At 41.1% G+C, this 13,743-nt stretch overlaps 1 protein-coding gene across 1 annotated transcript in view; it reads left to right on the forward strand.

Annotated features, from left to right (window-relative positions):
- LOC147737202 (uncharacterized) overlaps window positions 1–13,743 on the forward strand; it is a 92,123-nt gene that overhangs the window by 28,166 nt on the left and 50,214 nt on the right. Inside the window, exon 4 of the mRNA XM_086919149.1 lies at window positions 12,086–12,242. The gene's annotated coding sequence lies outside the window, so the exon portion shown is untranslated. The remainder of the gene's footprint in view (window positions 1–12,085; window positions 12,243–13,743) is intronic.

Below are 13,743 nucleotides of genomic sequence, written 5' to 3' on the forward strand. Positions count from 1 at the left end.
TGTCTGTTTAGGATACTATTGCAGTAAAATCCAAACATTTGCATCATTTGCCAGTGTCAAGTTGATTTCCTTGATAGAAATAAAATGAAAATGATTCAACGGTGCTATGGTATAATCTATTCTAGACCTATGATCCCCTGCTTGAAAAGTCCATGCTGGTGGCGAATCTTGAGGAAATCGCCCATTTAGGACTCTTAGACCAATGGTTTCTCATTCTTTTACAAGAGTCTTGCCGATGTTTTCATCTTTTGTTCCCTCATACCCATAGTTGATAAAAAAACTTGGAATTGACCATAAGTAATTTTGCCATTGTATTTCAACATCTCTATCGTAAGATCATAGCATATTCATGTTATAATCACCGGTAATAATAATCTCAGGTTGGATGTCATTGTCCAGTGGCTGCAAAATTATAATTATCAAATTGGTCGCCATTGTTCTTTGTAATTATATATGTTGATTACTACAAGAGATTTAATTATATTTTGTTCTTTGTATCATATTTTGACAATTAGATAATCGTTTTGACTTGGGACGTCCATTTCACTTTCCATTTTTAGCTCAGTTGATATAAAAATAGCCAAACCCCCACAAGGTCTGCCATAGTTACTTGTTCTCTTAGCTAATGAGTAATAACCCTATACCCTTCCAATCTAAAAAGAACTAAAGCCCAAGTCTCTTGTAAACAAATGATTTGAAAACAGCACAAAGTAGCGAGTTGGTTATTCTGAATCTTTGCTTGAACCCCATTTATATTCCACGAACATAATCTGACCCTTTCATTCACAATTGTTGGCCCCCTTAAAGGAACTTCAGATTGTAGATGTCAATCCTGCCTAACATTATGGAGGGCTGCTGTTAGCCAACCTAATTTGACAGTGTCAAATAATAGGTCTCCTATTTTTACGTCTAATTATTTTAAAAGATGACCGTTGGTCATACCTATGTTTTTTTTTAATATTGAGTATTTCTTATTATTCTCGGTTCTCATTTGGTTATGATTTTGTAATTTTGTTGAAACAAAAGGACGTTGCAGGGGGAGTTGTTATTTTTATTCCCCAGTCCTGAAAGCGATTATGTTCTTGCATAATAAGGCTGGCGGCAGTAGAAGATGTCCAAATTACTAATGTCGATTCACGATTATTCTTTATTGTGAGGAATTCAATTGATTCTATGTCGGTACATTTAATTTCCTTTAATGAGGGTACTGCATTACACAATTTTAATATGTTTTCCACGAGTCAAGATATCATTATTACCCCTAGATTTATATTCCATCGCAAAAATTACCTGCACCACTCCTTCTTTTTGATCTGGGTTATTTAATTTAATTTGTTCCAGGCTATTTTCACCTTCAGCATGCTCAATTAACCTTCCATTATGATTAGTAACAGTTTGAGACCATAATTGTCAATGTTTATGTAACTGCTTCGTTTCGATTCCCAGATCTTGTGGTAATTTAATATCCTTCCAGGTTTTTAACAACTCTCTATTCGTTTCATCCCCTCTGATACTCTCACTCTTTGCTCTATTTGTTTCCAATTGTGATGGCTTATTCTCCACCTGTTTATTACATTCCTCCACTTGCAGCTTTTCTAAGGACTGAATGTTCCCATTCTCTATAATTTTTATACTATCAGCTTGCTTGTTTAGGCATTTATTTTTCATAACTGCTTGTACCTCCGATAGATCCTTATTAAATAGAGGGTAAAAGGGTTTTGTTGGAGACATGTGTTTACCCTCACCTTCACAATATGATATTTAGTCAAGGTTGTTTCCAGTGTTCAATCTCACTATATCTGATGCATTTGTTTTTTTTAAAACTTTTAGAAGCTTTATTTCTTGCTTTCTGTTGTTTTTTCCTCTGTCTTTTTGATAGATGAACTTCCGGAGCTGCGTCTGTCATTGTTGATTGTGTCGAGCATAGGTTTATCACTTCTTGATCTTTTGTTTTATCATCTATTTTTTCTTTAACAACAACAGTATTGTCTTTACATTTTATTGTATCTTTAGAGGGGCAGTCGGTCTTGATGGGTTGAATTCCCACATTAGGAAAATTCACTTTTACATCGTCAATGATTGTTTTTTAAATATCCGGAATGGTAGCCAGTTTAATTAGTGGGGCACAACTACACTCTGCATACGTAGATATTGGCTGAGATTGTGCCCTTACTATTAGATTATTTTGTGTTGTTATCTTCTGCTCAGTTCCAGCAAAGAGGATGCCGTAGCGCTCAAGAGATCTATTTGGACCTCCTTTTTGTTGGACTGATATGTTAAAGCTTCCAGAGTTAATTGCGAGGTTTTGAAGAATAAATACCAAATTGCTGCTGCGTTCCCACTTCCTGGTACCTGAGTACCTGGGTTATGGTGTTGCCCATTTATGAATGATAGGTCCTTATACTTCTCTTTTTGTGGTCCTTGAAAATCATGTCCCTCGTTACAAGAATTAATGAATTGTGGACTACTATTCAAAACGTCTTTTTCATACGTAGTACTTCAACGCTGCAGAGTTTCTGGGTTGCTGGTGTATTCATCCTTATTAATTTGAGATCCGTTATTTTGATTACATTTCGACTGGTCCTGTTTTTGAACTGAATTCATTTTAGACAGAGTAAGATTCGATTTCAGTGGGGTATTGGCTTCCCTTATGATTTCCACCCCACCATCTAGTTCATTTGGAGCTTCTTTGTCTCGTTGATTTATTTGGCCCAAATTAGATGGTTCCCCTATACCGTTAGCTTTTTTGATTTTTACTTGCACTTCTATTGGCATTGGCTGCCTAAGTTGGTAGTAATTGCTGAGTATCTCCCATTGTTAGATTTGTGTATTTTGGGCCCTTTTGTTGTGAACGACCAGTAAGTGGAATAGTTAACATATCTAGGTCCGTTATTTGACCCCAATGGTTGACTTGATCCTTAGTTTAATTTGACATTTGTTCGACTTCAGCTTTAGTGGAGAAGTGTGGCTCACTGGTTAGAGGAGGCAGACCTGGAAGCAGAGGTCAGCCCGGGACCAGGGTTCAATTCCCAGCTCGGCGGGGTCTTTAGTCCTAAAAATGTCCATGGACTCGACACTTCTCGCTCCGGTGCCTACTCGATTCACAGGTTCACACTCTGCGACTCTGGGCAATAGCTTGCTTAATCTCCACAATGGCCCCTCGCGGCGGGATGCCTGGCTTTCACCTTGCGGATACCCTGCCGGGGTTATCTCACAGGGGAATACCAGGACGGGTTCCCTAAGCAAGCACTTAGAAACCGCTCGGTGATTTGCGCTATATAAATTCCTGTACATTTAAATTTACATTTAGGGTGGCCTAGTTCACTTACTCCTTGCTTAGGGGATATAATATTTGTTCTACTCAGTGGTTTAATTGGAGTTTGAAGATCACATGGGTTAGTTAGCAATGTTAGCATAGCATCAGTTGGATCTTTCATAAAATCAAACTTTGACAGCGACTTTCCCAGTTTCCCAAATGTATGGACCTTAGATGATTTAAAGGACTGTATGTCAACTGCCTGTTTTATTTTAAACGTATCTAATATCGGTGTTTGTTGTATTTTTCTTTTCCTTTTGATAGGAGGGAAAGGTGGCCGCTCCTTTCCTGAGCTCATAATACACCCTCTAAGGAGAAGAAGTCTTGCTCCTTTCAGAGACTCAAACGGGCCAGTGACAAGACCAAAGAGTGCTTTGATAGGACAAAAACACCACCAAACACCTCCAAGGGAAAACACCCACAAAGCACACCTCGAAACATGGCGGCAGTCGGCTGACTGCGGCAGTGCTTCGCTCCGTCTCGTCCTTAGATGCCTGGCTGTTAGCTGAAGAAACCTGACTCACCATCGCTAATAACTTGCAAGACAATCGCAGGACTATCTTTCTGGTTTTTATAACTTAAACGTTTATCGGCGTGGAAATACTTTTGTTCGATGTGCCGAGTTCCCAGCGTTTCCAGCAGCGACCGGGAGGAAGGGCGCGGCAGCCTCGGCAGCCCCAGCGGCCGCGCAGACGAACGCGGAAGTAAACGCCCTTCGTGTGGGGTGTTCCCGTCCGCGTTGCTGCAACCGTGGAGGCAAGCCGCTTTGGAGCTCCGTAAGGTGAAACGGGTTCAGAGTCTTCTCGGCGTAGGAAGCGCTAACCATGTTAACGGAGCTTTTGCTGTTTACAACCTGAAATTTGGACCCAGCACTCCAGAAGGCAAAAAAATACACGGTGATTTTTCTTCCCTGCACGCGAGTGTTACACTAAAAGGCGGGTCCCTTGAGTCTTCTGTAACTCCTACAGTAAGTAAAATAAAAAGTGTGAATGTGGTGATTAACTACAGAGCATACAGCGTGTCCCTTAGCCAAACTCTGGCACACATGAGTGCTTCAGAATCCGTTAGGAAGTTAAGGGGAAAGAGCGTAGTAAAGGACTTACCGGGGGCCAGTGTATCTCGAAAAAAGAGAGTAAAGAGCGCACTGCAAGACATTGAGGAAGAGACTGATAAGAAAGCGTCTCAATTAGGAAAAAGTCCACAAACAGATCGGGGAACATCCTCATACCTCTCGATTGAGGTGAAAGCCAAAAGGGGAAGGAAGCGTTCCAAAGCGAATCCCTCTACGGCTCTTGCCCCTAGAGTTACCCCTTCTTTGCGCTCATATTTCAAGGCGATCCCTCAAATTTTGAACCTTGGAAAAGAACAAGTTCAATCTAGCAATAGTATTTCTAAACTCGGTTCTGAGATCATGGAATCCAAAGAGTCAGATGATAATCAAGCTGCTAATATTGATCTGGCTCATATATCACAACTAGAGGAGAATACACCAAGTACACTGAGAGTGTCTGAGGCAGAGAGCTCAGCTCTTAAAATTTCAGCCCACCAAGTCACAAAAGACGATGGAATATCAAAGGCAGGGGATGAATTGCTACCACCCATCTCTCCAGCAGATGGTAGGAATGCTCTAGAGATCCCTAATTCTAACATCGAAGATAATTTTGAGGCTGACATATTTTCTGAAACCCCTCTGAGAACTCCTCAAGAATTAAGTGATGCGGCTGTTTCTAGTGCTGATACAATATCAGTTGCCTCAGTACAAAAAATGTTTGCGGCTTTGTCAGCAGAAATCAAACAAGGCTTTGCTGAGTCAGCCTCTAATCAGAAAGAGATAAGGAGCTTTTGCGAGTCTCTTGATGAGAGATTAGGTAACTTGACGCTAAGAACTCAAGCCTTAGAAGAGACGGTGGGCCAAATATCTATGAGAGCTGAGGGCACCACTGATGACATCGTAAAACTAAGGAAAGAAGATCAAGCCCTCTCAGAAAGAATGGAGGTTTTAGAAAACAATGCGAGGCGGAGTAACATACGCATTCTGAATATTCCTGAGGGGAGTGAAGGTGCGGATATTAAGAGTTACATAATTACTCTTCTGAAAGAAACTCTAAATCTTTCTCAATCCATTGAGGAGCTAGCAGCGGATATCCAGCGCATACACCGGGACCCTTTTAGACGCAATATCCAGCGGACCAAACCTAGGAAAATCCTCGTAAACTTCCACACCTATTCATTAAAAGAACATATCTTGAACCAGGCTCTTAAGCTTAAGTCGCAAACATATAAAGGCTATAATTTTCAGATTCGCTCAGATTTGTCCCGCTTCACCTTAGATAAACAATGGGAGCTCGGACAAAGGATGTACGCTTTTCGTAAGCTTGGCGCTACAGTACAAATGGGATTCCCTGCATACCTTAAAATCATGTTTGACAACAAAATGCACAACATTAGATCAGTGCAAGCTGCAGATGACCTCCTGTTAGCCTTTGGCAATAAGAAGCAAAGGGAGTGATACTAAGATTTGTTGAAATTGCCACAATCATAATCAGATGAATCAAAAGAATGTTATTGACCCTTAAATCTTAGAACGCCCATTTTTTCACACACTTGAAGTGTAGTTTTGTGGAGGTTTCAGTGAATTGGGGAAAGAATATTAATATGGTTACAAAGTGAAAAGGGAAAAAAAAAAAAGCACAAACCAAAAACAAACACAAACACATAATTTACATAACCATGTAACGGCGAGTCACTTTGTAGATATTAAAGGCACGAGGTGATGAGATGGGGAAGAGCTAGGGGCACTTACTTCCGGAAGTTTCCGGTTGGTGAGTACGGGGTTTTCCCAGGGAGGGAGTAGGGGTGGGTAGGGGGGGGTAGGGGGGCAAAATCACATCTCTAGTAAAGAGCTCCAATCTTTTTATGTAAATAGTTTCTTCAACACAATGTTTTCTTCTCACCTTAAGATACATAGTAACAATTTGTTTGAATTGTTTATTTTCTTCTTATCACAGCCAGCCATAACAAACGACTTAATTTCACAATTTAATGAGTAAACTAAAAATATTGTCCTGGAACGTTAATGGTCTCCGCACCAAACCACGAGCTAATAAAATCATGCAGTATCTTCGAGATACCGATGCGGGAATCATTATCTTCCAGGAGACCCACTTAATCGAGAGTGAGATAATTGACTTGGTCCGTAGGAATAGATGGATAGAATCATCAATCTGAACAACACAAGGTTCTAATACACGGGGGGTCTCGATTTTTTTCAAAAAATCCGTCACATTTAAAATTAAACAGCAGAAAGTAGACACCGAAGGGAGATGGGCTATCGCTGCAATAGAATTAGGAGACACCAAGTTAACACTTGTGGGATATTATGGACCAAACATTGATGACCCCTCAACACTGGAAACTCTATTTAGTCATTTGCTTAGTTTCCCTGACCCAGTGATTATAGCGGGGGATTTTAACATAACCTTGAATCCACTCTTAGATAAATCCCCTAACAGTAGGCAGAAAATCACTTCCAAATCCAGAAACTGTCTGCTAGGCTTGATGCACCAATACGATTACTTAGATATTTGGCGGCTTAAAGAGGGTCAAAGGCAAGAATTTTCATTTAGAAATTGGAAATATAGACACAGGTCTAGAATTGATTTCATTCTCACAAGTAGAGCTTTAGCTGAAAATATTATCTCAATACAATACACCCCAATGCATCTCTCCGACCATTCTGCAGTCGAGTTAGTACTAAAACTGGCTACGACCCCTTCCACTAGAATATGGTCCTTCGATAGATCCTTTCTCTCTTCAACAGAGGATATTGTATTTTTACAATCAGAGACAAGTTACTTTTTTAGTACCAATAAGGATACAGCCCCCATAGGGATAATTTGGGACGCGTTCAAGTGTACTCTTAGAGGCCTTATTAAAAATAAAGTAGCCTACCGTAGTAGACAATATACAGACGAAGTCACCTCCATTGAAAGAAACATTTCGATAGTACAAAACGACATAGATAACATCGATCCCATAGAAAATCCAACCCTTGCTGTTAAACAAGCAGAATTGAATAGACTGAAACTTTCATTGTCAGCAGTTCTGGAGAAGCGGGTCATACAGAGATGGGAGGCAAGTAAACTCTCGCGTTTCCAATACGGGGAGGGGGCAGGTAAGCTACTTGCCTGGAAAATAAAATCTGATCGGGCGCGTAATAACATCTGTTCAGTTACATCAGCGGAAGGTACTTTTTCCAGGGATGAGGAGATCAGAGCAGTTTTCAGAAATTTCTTTGAAACCATATACCAAGACGATCTTAGGCCCAACCATTGTGACGTAATTAATTGGCTGGAGGGCATATCTCTTCCGTCCTTAACAACAGAACAGTCTTACTCCTTGGACGGGGAAATAACGATAGTGGAGGTGGAGGAGGCCATAAAGAAAGCAAAGAGTGGAAAGGCGGTTGGCACAGATGGGATGCCTTGCGAGATTTACAAAAAACTTATCTCGGAGGTCTCACCAGTGCTGGCCACTCTGTTTAACCAAATTCTTAGAGAGGGCGAAACACCACCGGAGTCATGGAATAATGCCTCTATAACCCTCATTCTGAAACCTGGTAAACCCGCCTCTGACTGCGGCTCATACAGGCCCATTTCTATACTAAATGCCGATTATAAAATTTTTACATCTATTTTAGCTAATCGCTAGGTCGGGTAGCTTCGGATATTATAGCTCCGAACCAAAAGGGTTTTATAAAAGGGAGACAGCTCTGTGAGCTTACATATGAATTGATTGGTTCAATGGACATCGCTATAAAGGAGGAAATTCCACTGGTTGTTCTCACTCTGGACGCCGCCAAGGCCTTCGATAGGGTGAATTGGCTGTACCTATCGGAGGCCTTGAAGAGGTTTGGCATTGGGGACAGATTTCGGAGGACGATAGAGCTTCTATATCATAATCCTTCTGCTTCACTGCTAATTAATGGAGGTTTGACAGAGCCTTTCAAGGTCATGAGAGGAACCAGACAGGGTTGCCCCCTGTCTCCCCTTCTTTTCGACATATATATAGAGCCATTCGCTCAGACTCTTAGGGACAACATACTCATTAAACCTTTTATTTATGGTGGCTGGGACAAGAAGGTGGCACTTTATGCAGACGATATTATGATTTTTTCCACAAATTACGAAGAGGCATACCCAGAAATAATTGAACAGGCCCCTACATTTGGGAAAGTGTCTGGGTATGAAATCAATGCCATCAAGACAGAGTCAATGTCCTGGAATTTTAACAGAACTAATAATAATGGGACACTTAAAAGCCAAATTCGTTATCTGGGGGTGAACATAGTTAAGGACATCAACGCAATTGCTTCTCTTAACTTTAATAAAGTAGCTGCAGAGTGCCGGAAACTCATGAGAGATTGGTCTCATCTCCCGCTTTCTGTTCTGGGTAAGCTTTATTTGGTGAAGATGAGCATTTTACCGAAAGTTTCTTTCTTATTTAATTCAATACCACTTTATTTTGATCCAAAATTAATTTCTAAACTATAGAGTGCTATTACCAGCTTTATTTGGAATAATAAAAGTGCCAGAATCTTGTGGAAAAAAATTAGACGACGGAGGGAGAAGGGAGGGCTGGCTGGACCAGACCTTCAAATATACGCATGGGCGTTCCAGCTATCGCACATGCGTATGTTGCTTAAAACTCCTATATCTACTGGGATGGGCCCTCTTTTTTCTATTTTATTGGAATGCGAAGGAGTTAATCATGCCGGTTTCTTGTTTAAGTTTAGTGACCCCAAATTCTTTAAAAAGGTTAAACTGAAAGTTCTAAAAGGTTGTGTATCTACTTGGTACAAAGTTAGGCAAGCGATAAAGATTGGCTACTATTCAGCGAGGGCTCCGATATGGAACTTACCCGCTCCTCCCTTATGGACAATAGACGCCCTTAATAACCCGCTAAAAGAAGCTGGTATCTATTGTTGGGATGACCTGTTTATGGACGGGGCTTTACTCCCATGAGATTATCTTATTAACAAAGTAGGCCCTGAGTTGTCAAGATTTAAATACATTCAGATTTCCAGCTGGGCTCAGTCATATAACAGTCAGCCAATGCGACGCAACAAGCAGCCTATAGGCGGCCTTAGCGACTTGGTAACTTCTTTATTAGACAGCCCAGTGGCAAAAAAAGAAATCTCGGGGTGGTATCACAAAATAATAGATGAAATAGATGTTAGTTTTCAGTTACCAACAAATTTGTGGGCAGAACTAATGCCAGGCTTAGATGTGGAAGAGCTCTGGATTGCTTCTTGCTCATTGCTTTGGGATTTAGTTAAACCGTCGTGGCTACGTAGGAACCACCTTTTTACTTTGCATAGAGCATACTATTCTCCCCACAGGTTAACTAAATTCTCATTAACAGGTCCAGTTTTGTGTCCTAGATGCGGGTTAACTGCAGCCACGGATACACATATGTTTTTAGAGTGCCCAAGTTTATCAGAATACTGGGAAACTATTAAAAATAAGCTGTCACATTTTGTGGGTGAACATGTCACTATAGACCTCGCTCTTGTTATCTTTGGTCTGAGAAATAAAACCCGCAACGCAGCAACAAGATTGATATTTTATTCCATCCTTGCGGCACGTAGGGAGATATGTAGACACTGGAAAGATGCTCAACCACCTACAGTGCATGAATGGCGAACATCACTCCTTCAAATTTCCAAACTTGACCTAGCCAGGGCAGGAAGTCTGAATACTAGAGCATTCTGGGCAATGCTTGGGTAGTCGTGATCTCACCTGGGTTTTTTTCCCCAGGTCCTATGATTAATGTGAGCATTGCCTATCCTGGCTATCAAGACTAACAGTCTTGATTCCAATGGGGTCTCGATGATTCGGGCACTATCAACTGAGGTACCATCCTAAGCGAGCTCAAGATTGGTCATTGTATATAGTGCTGAAGGGAACTGGCCTCGCTTCTCGTTAGATAAATTCCCCTACCAGCTATAAGCTGAGTTGGCACAGTGTACGACCAGTTGGCTCATTGCTCTGTGGTGGTTTTCTTCTTGGTTTTGATAGATTGGAGCTATGCACACAAATGAGGATAAAAAAAAAAAAAGAAAAAGGGGAAAAAAGAAAAGGAGAAAAAAAAAAAAGCACACCTCCGTACAGAATCTGCCGGTACTGCTGGTTACTTAATTAATTAATTGATTAATTAACCGATTGATTAACATCCGGGCACCGGGTAGGGCTGTAGTCTAGGTATGCAGAGTAATTCAGGGGCCGAGGGGTGCTTCAAGAGGGTCTAAGTCTATTGTCACTTTCCCCTTTCCATAATTTCTCAGATTTTGTATTACAGACTTATTACAGACTCCAATGGCTCAGCGACTTAGGGACCGATCAATCTTAGCCACTCGTCACACGCCACACACCTCTTGCCACTTGTTACTCACCACTCACTGTTCATTGCTTGTTCTTTGCTATTCATCTCTGACAAGAGTACAAGGGAGAATGCTGGCAATCGTTCAGGAGCAAGAGCGGAATCCAGAGCTAGTCCCACTACAGACGGCAGATGTGGGCACTTCCCTCCACTCCTCGGCTCAGCTCTGTCTGCTCTGCTCAATGCTTAGTAAATACGTAAAATCAGGCGGCAGGCCAAGGCTTGTCTGTGCTCCTCTATTCTCCTCTGTGCTCCTCTATTCTCCTCCGTGCCCTTCTGCAGCCGCAGGCCAAGGCTCCTTTGCCATCTGCAGCGGCCGCCGCACCAGCAGCACTAGCAGCGCCTTAGCACCGCGGTGCCGGCAGCGGCCGTTCCTGCCCCCACAGCAGATCCATAGAACTTAAAGCGCCCGCATAACAGGACGCGAATGAAGCGGGAGAAACCTTCGGGAGCAGGAACCGGTCACAAAACAAATGCGGGCAGTCGGCCCAGGCTCCGCTCCGCTTGCTCGTCAACTCCCCCTCGGCTCGGCCCCTCAGCAATACTCGGTACGCTTTGCACTCAATGCCGAATCACAGGCCGACAACGACTGTGAACACCAACAGAGGGAAGAATTGTGTGTTTCTCCCAGTTAGTAAAAAAACACAGCATAAGTCTTGGCTGCTTCTGCTGCACCCAGAGTCTTATGCGTCTTTGCAGTCTAATTTTCCTGTCTGGAACAAAATTGTGTCCTGGTTTTCTGCACCCAGTAAATCCAGGTCCAGAAAAGCCTAACATCTGATAATCAGGTGGAATAAAATGAACACATGAAAGTACTGCTTCATTTCATTGCTATTGATTCATACTCTGGACCATATTTGAGGGATTGGTCTAGGAATAGTCCTCGCAGCCCATAATAGGTTTGCTTGAGGCTGAGGCCAAAACTCAAAAGTCAGGATACCAGATACAAGTAGGTGGTAACTCAGGGCAGGGGAAAATGCCTGTTTTCCGTGGGGGAGTCATTCCCTTCCCAGAAATCTGCATTACAAATTAATTAATAGTATATATTTTTATATTAGCTGTTTGGTGCCAGTCCATATGACTTTAATATCTGCCTTTGGGGTTCTATGTTACAACTTCATAGGGTACATGTATCCTTTGTGAGCTTAATAAAATGTTGAAAATTCTACAAATCCTCCCTCCTACATCCAAGTACTCTCATGCTACCATTCTACACTCTGCTCTGTCTGGAAAAACAGCTCAACATTTTCCAAATTTTGCATTAATTTGGCTTGTAAATTATATTTTTGGAAATGTACATGTATTAACTATTTCATTTTAATACTGTAGGTGATTGAAATTACGGACGAAGAAAGCAAGATTTAGCAATAAGCAACTGAATGTCAGTGCCATAAGAAGGATTATTTTGAAAAATTGAAGGACATCCAGCATTCTACGTTTAAATAATTTCCAAAAATCTAGATGTGGCGAGGAAAGTACTATACCTGTAAGTGAAGTCTCCTATTTTGCATTTCATTAACCCAGAGCAAAACCATATCTGTGCACACAGCATCAGAAATAATGTAGAAAGACCACTTCAGCATCCTCATCTGAAATATTATCAGAAAGACAAATTGCCTCAGCCTGGCAGAATAACGTTCATCTAAAGCATCTTGTAATTCTAGAGAGGAAGCACACACTGCATAAAAGAAAGTTATAACAAAAGGTATCTTCTGCATACCATCAAAGAAAAGACGCTGAAAGAAGACTCTGAAGCTGACGCATTGACAAGCAAAAGATTGAAAAATCCCCTTTGTTCAACAACCATTGTTAACCAGTTACACAAGTTTGAGACTATCTGCCTCTGGATAGAACACCTCGACCCACTCTGCTCACTCTTGCGAAAACCTTAAAAATTCACCACTTTATTGTGTTAATGACCATCTCAGATTGTTTCCTTTTTATTGTGTACTGTTCTGTAATTCTATGTAAATCGCCTCATCATTATCTGTTGTACAGGAGTGATATGTAAAACTGTTAAATATAAAAATGGATTAAAGGAGCACTGTTGCACTATATCTAATGTAAATAAATCCTCATCCTCAGAACTACAAACCTTAACCTTACACCAAACATAGAAAGGATAAAAGGAACTGATGTTCTGCGACTGGTGATCCACAATAGTACTGTGCATGTTCTAACACCCTCAGTTACTACCTTTACGTCAGTGCAAAAAGGTACTTATCAGTTTAATCATTAAATATCAGACCAACACCTCATTACTGCATTGCTAAGAACCTATACAAATAGATTGGAGAGAAACATCAGTCACAAAATAATTTACTGCCGGAGAGGCTATTACCTAAAGACTATTATCTACTAGAACAATTTCAACAGGTGTTACAGGGCTGCTTCCAGACATATTTTGCTCAATTCAAGTGTTAAGAAGATTACACGCAATTTCTTTTAGAGATAAATGCTGAACAATATCTAAACAAGCCCGACTCTAAAATCAGGTTCACTCTTACCGTGGCATAATAGTAAGAGAAAACTAAACATAGAGATATTAACCCTAGGAATACACCTTCTAAAAACACTGTTAGAACAAATTCAGTGTTCAAACCCGCCTCAATCAAGGCAAAATAACTGAAATTGGGGAAAAAAGTTACTTGTGCCAAAAAAGATACAGCTATAAATCTTACCTCACAGAATTTGACAGAATGCACACTGGGGGAAACCACTCTCAGTGCAATGTATGCCAAAAAAGTTTCAGGCGTAAATCTTATCTCACTGAGCATATGAGAATCCACACTGGGGGAAATCACTCTCCGTGCAAAGTATGCCATAAAAGTTTCAGGCGTAAATCTTATCTCACTGAGCATATGAGAATCCACACAGGGGAAAAACCTTATCAGTGCTCTGAATGCCAGAAAAAGTTTAGTATCAAAGCGAGTCTATATCGACATGCATTAACCCACTCTGTGGAAAAACTTTACCAGTGTGCTGAA

The sequence above is a fragment of the Lissotriton vulgaris genome, chromosome 1_1 (assembly GCF_964263255.1).
Source record: "Lissotriton vulgaris chromosome 1_1, aLisVul1.2, whole genome shotgun sequence".
In the NCBI taxonomy this organism is placed as follows: Eukaryota; Metazoa; Chordata; class Amphibia; order Caudata; family Salamandridae; genus Lissotriton; species Lissotriton vulgaris.